Source organism: Urocitellus parryii, chromosome 10, assembly GCF_045843805.1.
Source record: "Urocitellus parryii isolate mUroPar1 chromosome 10, mUroPar1.hap1, whole genome shotgun sequence".
Taxonomy (NCBI): Eukaryota; Metazoa; Chordata; class Mammalia; order Rodentia; family Sciuridae; genus Urocitellus; species Urocitellus parryii.
In genome coordinates, this window is record NC_135540.1 from 32,044,573 (window position 1) to 32,059,073 (window position 14,501).

At 39.1% G+C, this 14,501-nt stretch overlaps 1 pseudogene; it reads right to left on the reverse strand.

Moving 5' to 3' along the window:
• Nucleotides 1–718: 718 nt before the first annotated feature.
• LOC113197249 (mesoderm-specific transcript homolog protein pseudogene) overlaps nt 719–14,501 on the reverse strand; it is a 47,048-nt pseudogene continuing 33,265 nt past the window's right edge.

The following is a 14,501-nucleotide window of genomic DNA, read 5'->3' on the forward strand; positions in this document are numbered from 1 at the left end:
TAAATAATTTAGATTTAGTTTACTCAGAAATTACACATGTTTAATAAGGGTTCACTGCTTTGGCAGAGTAAAGGTATGCCAGTGTAGTGTCCTTATAAACTATACACAATGTGTTGGCAAATCATACTCTTACACCATACTTTAAAATACTGCATCACTTAAACAAGTATTTTAACAAAATGTCTATCATTTGAAGCAGCTGATGAAACTAATCCAAAGTATGAAAAGGGATATTCACTCTCACTTAAGCTATGTTGCTTTAAAAACTTTAAAAACCATGTACCTTTTAAGCCTTTCAAGAAGAGATAACAGGCCCCACGCCTCATTCTTTACTGTGGAATTCCAATTGGGGTTGGGCCAGAAATTAGCACTGTCAGAGACTTCAGCAAAGTCCACAGAAGTGTTAAGTCTTTTAAGCAAAAGAATGTCTAATGCCTGTCTCTATGCATCCATGAGAAGTCGTGATCAACAGAATTTCTTAATAAACAAAAGACAAGTCTACATACTTAATCAGACGTCAAAGGAATGAGGTGGACTATTTTGTCAGAATTTCTACTGCCTTCTTTCTATATTCTGTTCCATCAATGTGAGTAAAGTGGACTTTTGTGAGAGAACAGTGTTTGACTGCCAGGACCTCTTTGGGGCATTTCTTCCTAAGTGGAATCCACAACAGATACCGAAGTGGGGGTGATAATATACAAAAGATACTCTTTCCAGCTCAGAAGGAGTTGATGAAGCCCATACATGCATTCAAGAAGCCCATGAGATCCTCTAGCTGTGGGTAGTGGCTAATCTGTTCATCCAGAATCGACACTGTAGACCGCAGCAGCATTTTCCTGTACAGCTCCAAAAGTTCTGAATGGGATTTATAGGATCCAATGGCCCAAAGATAAAATGAATGGGAATAGTTACAGAGGCAAGAGCCCCCACCCAGCATCCTCTACACGTCTGATTGATGTAAGAGACTGTCAATCACCAAGTTCCTGTCATTGTTTCCAGTCCCTGCCAATATATCCCACAGCTCACTCTCGGAGGATTGAGTGTATGGTCCAAAGACTGGGGAAAAACCTCGAGAAAATACAAAGAAGTCCATCAACCTCGTGAAGATGGGTGACAGCACACCTCCAACTTTAAGTAGTTTTTGGAGAAGAAGAGGCTGATGAGTCTTAGAAAAGATACCTCCATTTGACAGACAGAGACTCTTTATGGTAAGCTGGCTGGATCCATTTTGTTTGAACCTATACAGCAGCTCCTGAGCAACAATGTCTCCACACTCGTGAGACAACAGGTTGAGTCCTATTATAGCGCCTCCATGATGCTGGCCTGCTCAAATATGGAATAGTGGTGTGGTCTCCATTTGTTACTGAAGCCAAAGCCTAAGAATTCAAGGGCAATCATTGGATGAAACCTCAGAGTCAGACCTTCCCAAATCTTATACCAGTCATAGCTGGAAGTTGGAAAGCCATGTAAAAGCACATTATCTCAGGACTGCCAACTACAACCACAGAGCCCTAGTAGAAGATGTACAATCCCATATAGGTGAAAAACTTGTCAGAAGTCTTCCATGAGTGCAGCCTGACTCAGGTAAGACCTGGGCTACAGGACTCCATGTTTGCGGGACCGGGCACGCATGTGCTCCAAAAATTTCTTTTAAAAAACCGTGTTGTTTATCAAAAAGTGACCCATGCTCATCCATGCTGATAGAAATCAGAATAGAGGTTGCTTGTGGGATGTGACAATTGAGTGGAAAAGGGCCAGAGGGATCTTTCTGGAGTGATGGAGATGTTATATATCTTACTGGTGGTATATCATTATTGGGTTATATCTTGATTGGGCTTTGTATTATGAATGGGTTACACAAGTATATACATTTGTCAAAACGCAGATGATAGAGCTGGCCATGTGGTGCCACCTGTGATATCAGCTACTTGGGAAGCTAAAGCAGGAGGATCTCAAGTTAGAGATAGCCTGGGCAGCTTAGTGAGACTCTGTCTCAAAATTTTAAACAATTTTATTTTTTTTTAATTTTTTTATTTTTTATTTTTTATTTTTTTTTTCACTTTTTTTTTTTTATTGGTCGTTCATAACATTACATAGTTCTTAATACATCATATTACACGGTTTGATTCAAGTGGATTATGAACTCCCGCTTTTACCCCGTATACAAATTGCTGTATCACATCAGTTACCCTTCCATTGATTGACATATTGCCTTTCTAGTGTCTGATGTATTCTGCTGTCTGTCCTATTGTCTACTATCCCCCCTCCCCTCCCCTCCCCTCCCCTCCCCTTTTCTCTCTCTACCCCTTCTACTGTAAATCATGTCTTCCATTTGTATTCTCTTGACTTACCCCTCCTTACCTCTTATATGACATTTTGTATAACCCTGAGGATCGCCTTCCATTTCCATGCAATTTCCCTTCTCACTCCCTTTCCCTCCCACCTCTCATCCCTGTTTACTGTAAATATTCTTCTCAAGCTCTTCGTCCCTACCCTGTCCTTGTTTACACCCCTTATATCAAAGGAGTCATTTGGTATTTGTTTTTTAAAGATTGACTAGCTTCACTTAGCATAATCTGCTCTAATGCCATCCATTTCCCTCCAAATTCTATAATTTTGTCATTTTTTAATGCAGAGTAATACTCCATAGTGTATAAATGCCACATTTTTTTTTATCCATTCATCTATTGAAGGGCATCTAGGCTGGTTCCACAGTCTTGCTATCGTGAATTGAGCTGCTATGAACATCGATGTAGCAGTGTCCCTGTAGCATGCTCTTGTTAGGGCTTTAGGGAATAGACCGAGAAGGGGAATAGCTGGGTCAAATGGTGGTTCCATTCCCAGCTTTCCGAGAAATCTCCATACTGCTTTCCAAATTGGCTGCACCAATTTGCAGTCCCACCAGCAATGAACAAGAGTGCCCTTTTCCCCGCATCCTCTCCAGCACTTATTGTTGTTTGACTTCCTAATGGCTGCCAGTCTTACTGGAGTGAGATGGTATCTTAGGGTAGTTTTGATTTGCATTTCTCTGACTGCTAGCGATGGTGAGCATTTTTTCATGTACTTGTTGATTGATTGTATGTCCTCCTCTGAGAAGTGTCTGTTCAGGTCCTTGGCCCATTTATTGATTGGGTTATTTGTTATCTTATTGTCTAATTTTTTGAGTTCTTTATATATTCTGGTTATTAGGGCTCTATCTGAAGTGTGTGGAGTAAAGATTTGTTCCCAGGATGTAGGCTCCCTATTTATCTCTCTTATTGTTTCTTTTGCTGAGAAAAAACTTTTTAGTTTGAGTAAGTCCCATTTGTTGATTCTATTTGTTAACTCTAGCGCTATGGGTGTCCTATTGAGGAATTTGGAGCCCGATCCCACAGCGTGTAGATCATAACCAACTTTTTCTTCTATCAGATGCCGTGTCTCTGATTTAATATCAAGCTCCTTGATCCATTTTGAGTTAACTTTTGTGCACGGCGAGAGATAGGGATTCAGATTCATTTTGGTGCAAATGGATTTCCAGTTTTCCCAGCACCATTTGTTGAAGATGCTATCCTTCCTCCATTGCATGCTTTTAGCCCCTTTATCAAAAATAAGATAGTTGTAGTTTTGTGGATTGGTTACTGTGTCCTCTATTCTGTACCATTGGTCCACCCGCCTGTTTTGGTACCAGTACCATGCTGTTTTTGTTACTATTGCTCTGTAGTATAGCTTGAAGTCTGGTATCGCTATACCGCCTGATTCACACTTCCTGCTTAGTATTGTTTTTGCTATTCTGGGTCTTTTATTATTCCATATGAATTTCATGATTCTTTTATCTATTTCTACAAGATATGCTGCTGGGATTTTGATTGGCATTGCATTGAACTTATAGAGAACTTTTGGTAATATCGCCATTTTGATGATGTTAGTTCTGCCTATCCATGAGCAGGGTATGTTTTTCCATCTTCTAAGGTCTTCTTCTATGTCTTTCTTTAGGGTTCTGTAATTTTCATTGTATAAATCTTTCACCTCTTTTGTTAGGTTGATTCCCAAGTATTTTATTTTTTTGGGGGATATTGTGAATGGAGTAGTTGTCCTCATTTCCGTTTCAGAGGATTTGTCGCTGATATACAGGAATGCCTTTGATTTATGCGTGTTGATCTTATATCCTGCCACTTTGCTGAATTCATTTATTAGCTCTAATAGTTTCTTTGTAGACCCTTTTGGGTCTGCTAGGTATAGAATCATATCATCTGCAAATAGTGATAATTTAAGTTCTTCTTTTCCTATTTTTATGCCTTTAATTTCTTTTGACTGTCTAATTGCTCTGGCCAGTGTTTCGAGGACTATGTTGAACAGAAGTGGTGAGAGAGGGCATCCCTGTCTTGTACCAGATCTTAGAGGGAATGCCTTCAATTTTTCTCCATTCAGAATGATGCTGGCCTGTGGCGTATCATAGATTGCTTTTACAATGTTGAGGTATGATCCTGTTATCCCTAATTTTTCTAGCGTTTTGAACATAAAGGGATGCTGTACTTTGTCGAATGCTTTTACTGCATCTATTGAGATGATCATATGGTTCTTATTTTTAAGTCTATTGATGTGGTGAATAACATTTATTGATTTCCGTATATTAAACCAGCCTTGCATCCCAGGGATGAATCCTACTTGATCATGATGTATAATTTTTTGATATGTATTTGAATCCGATTCGCCAGAATTTTATTGAGGATTTTTGCGTCAAGGTTCATTAGAGATATTGGTCTGTAGTTTTCCTTCTTTGAAGTGTCTTTGTCTGGTTTCGGAATCAGGGTGATGTTGGCCTCGTAGAATGAATTTGGAAGTTCTCCCTCTTTTTCTATTTCCTGAAATAGCTTGAAAAGTATTGGTGTTAGTTCCTCTTTAAAGGTTTTGTAAAACTCTGCTGTATACCCATCCGGTCCTGGGCTTTTCTTAGTTGGTAGTCTTTTGATGGTTTCTTCTATTTCCTCTATTGTTATTAGTCTGTTTAGGTTGTCTATATCCTCCTGGCTCAATCTGGGCAGATCATAGGACTCAAGGAATTTATCTATGCCTTCACTATCTTCTATTTTATTGGAGTATAAGGATTCAAAGTAATTTCTGATTATCTTCTGTATTTCTGAAGTGTCTGTTGTGATATTGCCTTTTTCATCCCGTATGCTAGTAATTTGGGTTCTCTCTCTTCTTCTCTTCGTTAGCATGGCTAAGGGTCTGTCAATTTTATTTATTTTTTCAAAGAACCAGCTTTTAGTTTTGTCAATTTTTTCAATTGTTTCTTTTGTTTCAATTTCATTAATTTCAGCTCTGATTTTAATTATTTCTTGCCTTCTACTTCTTTTGCTGTTGTTTTGCTCTTCTTTTTCTAGGATTTTGAGATGAAGTATGAGATCATTTATTTGTTGGTTTTTTCTTTTTTTGAGGAATGAACTCCAAGCAATGAATTTTCCTCTTAGAACTGCTTTCAATGTGTCCCATAGATTCCGATATGTTGTGTCTGTGTTTTCATTTAACTCTAGGAATTTTTTAATTTCCTCCTTGATGTCTTCTAAAACCCATTGATCACTCAGCAACCTATTGTTCATTCTCCAGGTGATGCTTGATTTTTCCTTTCTTCTTTTATCATTGATTTTCAGTTTCATTCCATTATGATCAGATAAGATGCATGGTATTATCTCTACCCCTTTGTATTGTCTAAGAGTTGCCCTGTGACATAGTATATGGTCTATTTTTGAGAAGGTTCCATGTGCTGCTGAGAAAAAAGTGTAGCTACTTGATGTTGGGTGGTATAGTCTATATATGTCAATTAAGTCTAGGTTGTTAATTGTGTTATTGAGTTCTATAGTTTCCTTATTTAACTTTTGTTTGGAAGATCTGTCCAGTGGTGAGAGAGGTGTGTTGAAGTCTCCCATGATTATTGTATGTTGGTCTATTAGACTCTTGAACTTGAGAAGAGTTTGCTTGATGAATACAGCTGCACCATTATTTGGGGCATATATATTTATGATTGTTATGTCTTGTTGGTGTATGGTTCCCTTGAGCAGTATGAAGTGTCCTTCTATATCCCTTTTGATTAGCTTTGGCTTGAAATCTATTTTATTAGATATGAGTATGGACACTCCTGCTTGTTTCCGCGGTCCATATGAGTGATATGATTTTTCCCAACCTTTCACCTTCAGTCTATGTATATCTTTTCCTATCAAATGCGTCTCCTGTAGACAGCATATTGTTGGGTCTTGTTTTTTGATCCATTCTACTAGCCTGTGTCTCTTAATTGGTGAGTTTAAGCCATTAACATTTAGGGTTATTATTGAGATATGGTTTGTTCTTCTATCCATATTTGTTTATTGATGTTACTAAACCTGATTTGTTATCCTCTTTGACTACTTTTCCCCCTTTACTGTCCTACCTCCCATTGTTGGTTTTCAATGTTGTTTTCCATTTCCTCTTCCTGTAATGTTTTGCCAAGGATTTTTTGAAGAGATGGTTTTCTAGCTGCGAATTCTTTTAACTTTTGTTTATTGTGGAAGGTTTTAATTTCATCTTCTAACCTGAAGCTTAATTTCGCCGGATACACGATTCTTGGTTGGAGCCCATTGTCTTTCAGTGTTTGAAATATGTTATTCCAGGATCTTCTAGCTTTCAGAGTCTGTGTTGAGAGATCAGCTGTTATTCTGATTGGTTTACCCCTGAATGTAATCTGCTTTCTTTCTCTTGCAGCTTTTAAAATTCTCTCCTTATTCTGTATGTTGGACATCTTCATTATAATGTGTCTAGGTGTGGATCTCTTATGATTTTGCACATTCGGCGTCCTGTAGGCTTCTAGGATTTCGGATTCTGTCTCAATCTTCAATTCTGGGAAGTTTTCTCGTATTATTTCACTGAATAGACTGTTTATTCCTTTGGAATGGAGCTCTGTGCCTTCCTGTATCCCAATGACTCTTAAATTTGGTCTTTTGATATTGTCCCATAATTCTTGGATGTTCTGCTCATGGTTTCTTAGCAGACTTGCTGAGCTGTCTATGTTCTTTTCCAGTTGAAATACTTTGTCTTCATTGTCTGATGTTCTCTCTTCTAAGTGATCTACTCTGCTGGTAGTATTCTCAATTGAGTTTTTAAGTTGGTTTATTGTTTCCTGCATTTCTAGAATTTCAATTTGTTTGTTTTTTATTACCTCTATCTCCCTGTGAAATTGATCTTTTACTTCCTGGATTTGTTTGTCAATGTGATCTTTCATTGTCTGATTTTGCTGTCTCATGTCTTCCTTGAGACTCCAGATCATCTGAAACATATATATCCTGAACTCTTTATCTGATATTCCATCTGTTGCAGCTATTACCTCTTCTAAAGTTGAGTTGACCTGCATTGCTTGTGGTCCTTTCTTTCCTTGTCTTTTCATACTGCTCGCGTTTCTTTCTGCTTGGTGCAACTGTTGTGTTTTGAAATTTACCCCCTATTTATTTATGTTGCTCTTGTATACTTGAAAAGTCTCCCTTGCAGGTGCGGGCGGCGGCTGTGCCCCTACTCCAATTGGGGTGACGTGTCTACCACGCTGGCGGCTCTCTGGGCCTGTTCCGGGAGTGGAAGGCGGCTCTGCTCTGTCCCTATTCCAATTGGGGTGTCGTGACTACAATGCTGGCAGGTCGCTGGGCCTGTTCCGGGCGTGGGCGGTGGGCTTGGCTGGCGGGATTCCACCTAATGGCAGTCCCTAACCTCCCTGCTTGCTAATTAATGGCTTCTCTGAGGCGCCACGCCTTCTGTAGCTGCGGGGCAGGCCGCGCGAATCAGTTGGCCTGGATCTCCGGGGTCCTGCTGCTGGCTGTTTTGATGTTGCAAGCTGTTGGAGAGTGGTGGTGTATTCTTCAGCTTTCCCGGATGGTGGCCGCTGACTGCCTGGATGGAGTGTCCGCTGTTTTGATGTTGCACTCTGAAGGAGAGTGGCGGTGTATCCTTCAGCTTTCCCGGATGGTGGCCGCTGACTGCCTCGGTGGAGTGTCCGCTGTGGGGGATGGGACTGTACAGCTTCCTTCCCCTTCTGAGATCCCGTGCTCGGCCCAAGGGTCCGTGTGGGCTTGGCTGGTGGGATTCCACCTAATGGCCTTCCCTAACCTCCCTGCTTGCCAATTAATGGCTTCACTGAGGCGCCACGCCTTCTGTAGCCGCAGGGCAGGCCACGCGAATCAGTTGGCCTGGATCTCCGGGGCCCTGCTGCAGGCTGCTGGGATCCCTGGCACTCTATCACTTTGATTTTTTCTGCTTGCCCCTCCCCCCTAAAATTTGAAAGTAGGCCACGGGGAGTTCTTTTAAAATAAGGTATGTATTTTCTTTGAAAAATTGCAATTTGAATGTATCACGATTCAGCTGTAATTCTGAGGTGTGTTTTAGAAATTAATTTGTTCCCTAAGTGGATTTAGCTATGCCGATCCTCATACTAACATTTATCTTCTTGAAATGTGTGAATGAGATTGGACAAGGAGTTTCTCAACAGACACAAATAAAAAGCTGAGTCTCCTACCTACCTACCTGATCATTGATGGAAGCTGGAAGACAAACTTCAAGAAAACTGCTGTGGTCTGGTTAAGTGTCCTACAAAGGCTCATGTAGGGAAGGCTTGGTCCCCAGCCTGTGGCACTTTTGGGTGGTGGTGGAAATTTAAGAGGTGGGGCCTAGTCTTCTGGTCACTAGGGATGTGCCCTTGAAGGGAATATGGAACTCTGGCCCGCTCTTCTCCCTCTCTCTTTCATGCCTGGGCCACAAGGTGAATGGTTTTGCCACAGTCCCTGCCATGATGTGCTGCCTCACCACAAACCCAAAAGCAATGAAGCCAACCAACCCAGGCCTGAAACCTCAAATTGTGAGCCAAAATAAACCTTTAGTCTTATAAATTTGATTATTTCCAATACTGTTACAGTAATAGAGAGCCGACTAAAACAGAAACACTACACTGGGGTTGGCTACACATGCCTTATATGACTCAGAGATCATTCTAGACAGAGTAATAAAACTTTTCACGTGCCAAACACGAGTGTAGATTCTGGGGTCAGTATTGCGGTCTTATCCTTGGACTCAGAGAGTCTGCTTTCCAGTGTGAGAGATAAAACATAAGTAAACCATGAACACATGCAAAACATGAATGTCAAAGAGCCCCAGGATCTATGAAGAAAATCAACAATGTGAAAAGATAAGTGGAAGTAAGAGGCTATTTAGGTTGAAAACTGAAGGACGGACTCTCTGAAGAAATGCTTCCAGGCTAGGGATTGGCTGCCAAAAGCCAGCCAGCCATGAGACGATTCTGTAGAACAGTCCAAGCAAATAACATAAGCTTAGAATATTGAGTAATAGAAAGATCCATGTGATTAAAATATGTGAGCAAAGGAGAAGGCGGGGTTGTTAATGGATATTGGAAGGTGAACTGCAACTAAACCACATAGGACCTGGCCCATGTTGGGAAGACTTTGAACTTGATTTTAAATGGGACAAGAAGTCACATAGAGGTTTTAAACAAGAGATTTCCTAGATCATGATTATATAGCCCCAATATAAATTAGAAACTTCAGCTATGATAATTTTTGATACTTGTATTTTCTTCATACCATTTTATAACAGGTTTGCTTGTGAGGTTATTTTTTTTTTAAATCTATCTTCTCCCCATAATCTCCATGAGAATAGAGAAGAGTCTTTTTTGTTCAACACTAAATATCCAGAATCTGCTCAGTGTTTACCAGATACCTGGGGGGTGCTCAACATGTAATGGTTGAATGAATAACTAAATATTAAATGCACGATTCTTTTAAGGTCACATGATAAGGAAATAATCCTCCCTGTATTGTGAGCGCTGCACCAAGCGAATCAAAAATTGCTTTACACATCATCTAAACCTGCTTTACAAAATTGTATTCAATGAGCCCCAAAGGACCCACTTTTATGCTCGTCCTAATATATTAAATCAGTGTTCAAATAAAACACAGCCCAAAGAATGTTTTTAAAATTTTCAACAACAAATACCTACATTCCTCCACTCTAAAGTTATAGCAAGGTATAAACATGCGCTATTTTTTTTTTTCCTGTCGGTGCTGGGGATTAAACCAGGACCTCCTCTGTGCCAGACAGACACAACTGGAGAATACCAGGCTGAACCAATCACAAAAACTAAAGGCTGAATATTCTCTTTGATCCATCAATGGATACTAACCCAAAACAAAGGAGGTTGGGGACGGGAATAATAGAAATCCATTGGATTAGACAAAGGAAATGGAGAGAAGGGGGAGGGAAGGGGAGGGGAACGAGAAAGACAGTAGAATTAATTGGACATAACTTTCCTAGCCTTGTGCTTGAGTTCATGGCCAGGGTAACTCCACATCACGTGCAACCACAAGAGTGAGATCCTAAATAGAAAAAGTTATATTCTATGTATGTATAATTTGCCAAAATACATTTCTATGTCATGTATAACTAAAAAAGACAAGTAAATAAATGCATAAATAATTTTAAAATAATGAAGTTTTTTTAAAAATCTCCTACACACACACGTTAAAACAGTGTCAGGACCTCAACAGGTAGTGTTTTGGTATCTCTTGTTTTATATGGTGAGAGCACTAAAATTGCTTTTGTCTGTAACGGCTAAAACTGCAAATAAGAGAACTGAAAGGATTTTATGGCTGTTTCCTTCAAGTAATTCTGTCCTGGATAGAATCATTACAGACTAAAATTTTGGAACAATAAACCTGGTGGCTTTGTTCAAAGGCTCTGCTCTCAAGGTTTTCAGAACCACTCTGTGCGTCAAACCGGATTCTTCCTGGAAAGCACATTAGAGTGAGCATTTCCATGGCCAGTGCCCAGCATCTCTCTTCAGGTGGCTCCAAGCTGGGTCTAGTCAAACCTCCCATCTCCGCGTGTGCGGCTGTGCTGCAGGGCTGAAGCATACTTTTTCAATGCCTTTTTTTTTTTTTTAAAGTACCAGCAACTCATGTTTTAAATTACCAAGGGTGGCCACAGAAAACCAGTAACGGGTCATAAGCACATGCACCAAACATTTGCCTGTTGTGATTTCAGGGAGGTCGGGCAAAATTCTTATCACCAAAAATACACATCCAAGCAACTGAGGTTCTCTTTATTGAATTATATCTTTCCATCTGTTCATTTTAGAGTCAAGATGAGATCTACAGAAAAGGTAGTATAATTTCATATATTCACATGGGGTAGGCTCTGATTTACCAATTCATAAATGGGCAAAGAAACTGAACAGATATTTCAAAGAAGAAATGAATGGTCAACAAATATATGAAAAAATGTCCCACATCTCTAGCAGTTAGAGAAATGCAATTAAAACTACACTGAGATTCCATCTCACTCAAGTTAGAATAGCCATTATTACGAATACAAGTAACAACAAATGTTGGTGACGGTGTTTCGGGGGAAGTACATTCATACATTGATGGTGGGACAAAAAAATTGGTGCAACTACTCTGGAAAGCAGTATGGAGATTCCTCAGTAAACTAAAAATGAAACCATCATGTGAGCCACTCCTTGGTTTATACCCAAAGGACTTAAAATCAGCATACTACAGTGATACAGCCACATCATGTTTATAGCAGCTCAATTCACAATAGCCAAGCTATGGAACCAACCTACATGCCCTTCAACAGATGAATGGATAAAGAAAAATGTGATATATATGTACACAATGAAATATTACTCAGCCATAAGGAAGAATGACATTATGGCATTTGTCGGTAAATAGATGGAACTGGAGACTATCATGTTAAGTGAAATAATAAACCAATCTCAAAAAACCAAAGGCTGAATGTTCTCTCTGATAAGTGGATGCTAAAACACAATAACAAGGAGGAGGGGAGATTAGAAGTTCATTGTATTAGACAAAGGGAAATGAAAGGAAGGGAGGGAAAATGGGATTAGGAAAGACAATAGAATGAATCAGACATAACTTTCCTATGTTCCTATATGAATACATGACCAGCAAAACTTCACATCATATTCAACCACAAGAATGGAATCCTAATTAGAATATATTACACTCCATGTATGTATGATATGTCAAAATACATTCTACTGTCATGTGTATCTAAAAAAGAACAATTTTTTAAAAAAATAAAATAAATAAAAATTTAGGTAAAATGGACAAATTTCAGAAAAAAAGATGATAATACGTACAAGACAAAGAAAAAGATGTGCTATGGTTTAGATATAAGTTGAGTCCCTGAAGAATCTATGTGTTAAAGGATCTGCCGTGAGATGCTGTGAACCTGTGGGAGGTGAGGCCTAGTGAGAGAATCTCAGGTCACTGAGAATCTGCCTTTGAAGAAAACTGTGGAAACCCGGTCTCTCCCCTTCTTGTCCCTCCTTCTGCTTCCTAGCTGATGAGGTAAGCCATTTGCTCCTCCATGAGCTACCAACATGATATGTTGTCTTCGCCAGAGACCCAAAGTGAAAAAGCCACTTGATCTATAACTGGAACCTCCAGAATCGGGGAACAAAGTAAGCCTTTTCTTTTTATAAGTTAACTGCCTCATGTATTTCTTTATAGTAACATGAAGCTAATGCAAGCTATAAATAATAACCAACACTATAATATCAGAGATTCCTTAAAGGAAATCTGGCTATGAGGCAAAGGATATCTTGACTTTTTATAAAAAGGACTTGCCTGAGATAAAAAGAAGGTTGAAGGCAGGCAAACTGGAATCTTTATTTCACCATTTTCCTAAGACCATCTTTGCTTAGAAACTAGTCTTCCTAAATATAACAACATGATTCCTAAAACACTATGAAGAAGAGATAAAATCATATAATCATTTATTGAACATTTTTTTTGTAGGGGATACAAAGATAAATAAGACAAAGACCCTCTTCTCAAATTATATACCATCAAGTGGGGAAACAAAGGAGATCCAAAAAATTACAGTACAAGTAAGCTTCTCAAAGGGAGGAATTTTTTATGTTTTATTTAATTCTTTGTCACTGGTGCCACAATCACTGCCAAACATTGAGTATACACTCAATAAACATGTGTTGAAGATTGAGTTAATATTATAATTGCTATAATGGAAATAAGTTCCAAGTACCGAAGAAACTCATTAACAGCCACACATACAAGACCCAAGTTCAAATCCCGGCTTTTTTTGCCTGACCAGAAACCTATCCTTTGGCAAAAATACTTCAGCTTTCCATGTCTCAATTTTCTCACTAATAAAAATGGGAATGTCATTGGCTGCATCATCAAATGGAGAAAAAAAATGAGCTTCTCTGAAAATGGCAGTTCATTCCTCTTTGACTTCCTGGACTTACCAATCGACTAACCACATAGACATAATGCTGGAGGTGGTCATGTCCATTCTGCCCATGCTCCACTGCCATTGAACTCAACTGCACCGTGAGACAATCAAAAGATCTTCAATCATGCTTTCTCCAAGGCTTCTGTCACTTATTTGGGTCATATTGTTTTGATTCACTCAACGCATGAACTCAATCCCACAAGAGCCCGTTGGCTTTTGTTTTCCTTCCTGCTCTCAGATGACAGCAGCTTTCTTTCATGCAAAGGCAGCTGGAGACCTAGGCAAGAGAAATTGAATGGTGAGAAAGTCATTCGCGCCTTCTTACCAACAAGAACCTCTCTCCAAACAAATAACTGATTTTTCTTGGCACTGTTCAACAAGTAATAAAAATAATGCAGGCCTGATCTCCTCATTGGGCCTTTTATTACTATTTAAATATAAACTAAGGAAAAGTCTCAGTGTGTTTTTTAACTGATAAATATGCCCCAAGATGTACAATTGATTGGCTCTGCTATTTAATTCAATCAAATTTCTATCCGTTTGTTTTGCCAGAAATTTTATTCAAGGTGATTTAAGTTTTACAGCCTTTGGAGTTTTCCCCATCCTTTGATGATACCATCACTAAATAACCCTTTTTGCAATATGTAAGTATTATATATAGTTTAAAGGTTTCTAAGCAGCATGGTCCATTTCATCAAGATCCACCAGACTTTGGAATGCCTTTAATCTCTTATCTACTTTTCTGTATTGGGATATGTAAAAGCTGGGGAATGATTCCTTGCATATGACTTCAGTTTGATTCTGATATGAATGAGTTCATTCATGAGCATGTGTGCTTAGATTACTCAAAACCAAGCAATGGTTGACTCATCTACAGACACTATTCGGGGGGGGGGGGGGAGAGATAGAAGGGATCTCTGGAACTAACCAAACTTCTGTTCATTGGCCTAAGGGACGACACTACAGGTAATCGTGGTCATACTGGTCAGTGTCTCTAATGGTTTATCTTAGCAGCTGAACTAAAGAAGTCAGGTCAATCCTTTAACCCAAATACACTGATGATACTGTTATCAATGCTGGTCGAGTCTAAAACAGAGATTTTTATGTCCTCACTACTTCCCAAAATAACCAGTGTGTCAGATGACATTTTGCAGCAATTTTTTTTCTTATTTTGTACTAATTTTAAGGCTATAACCCTGCTTAATCTTGAATGCAGT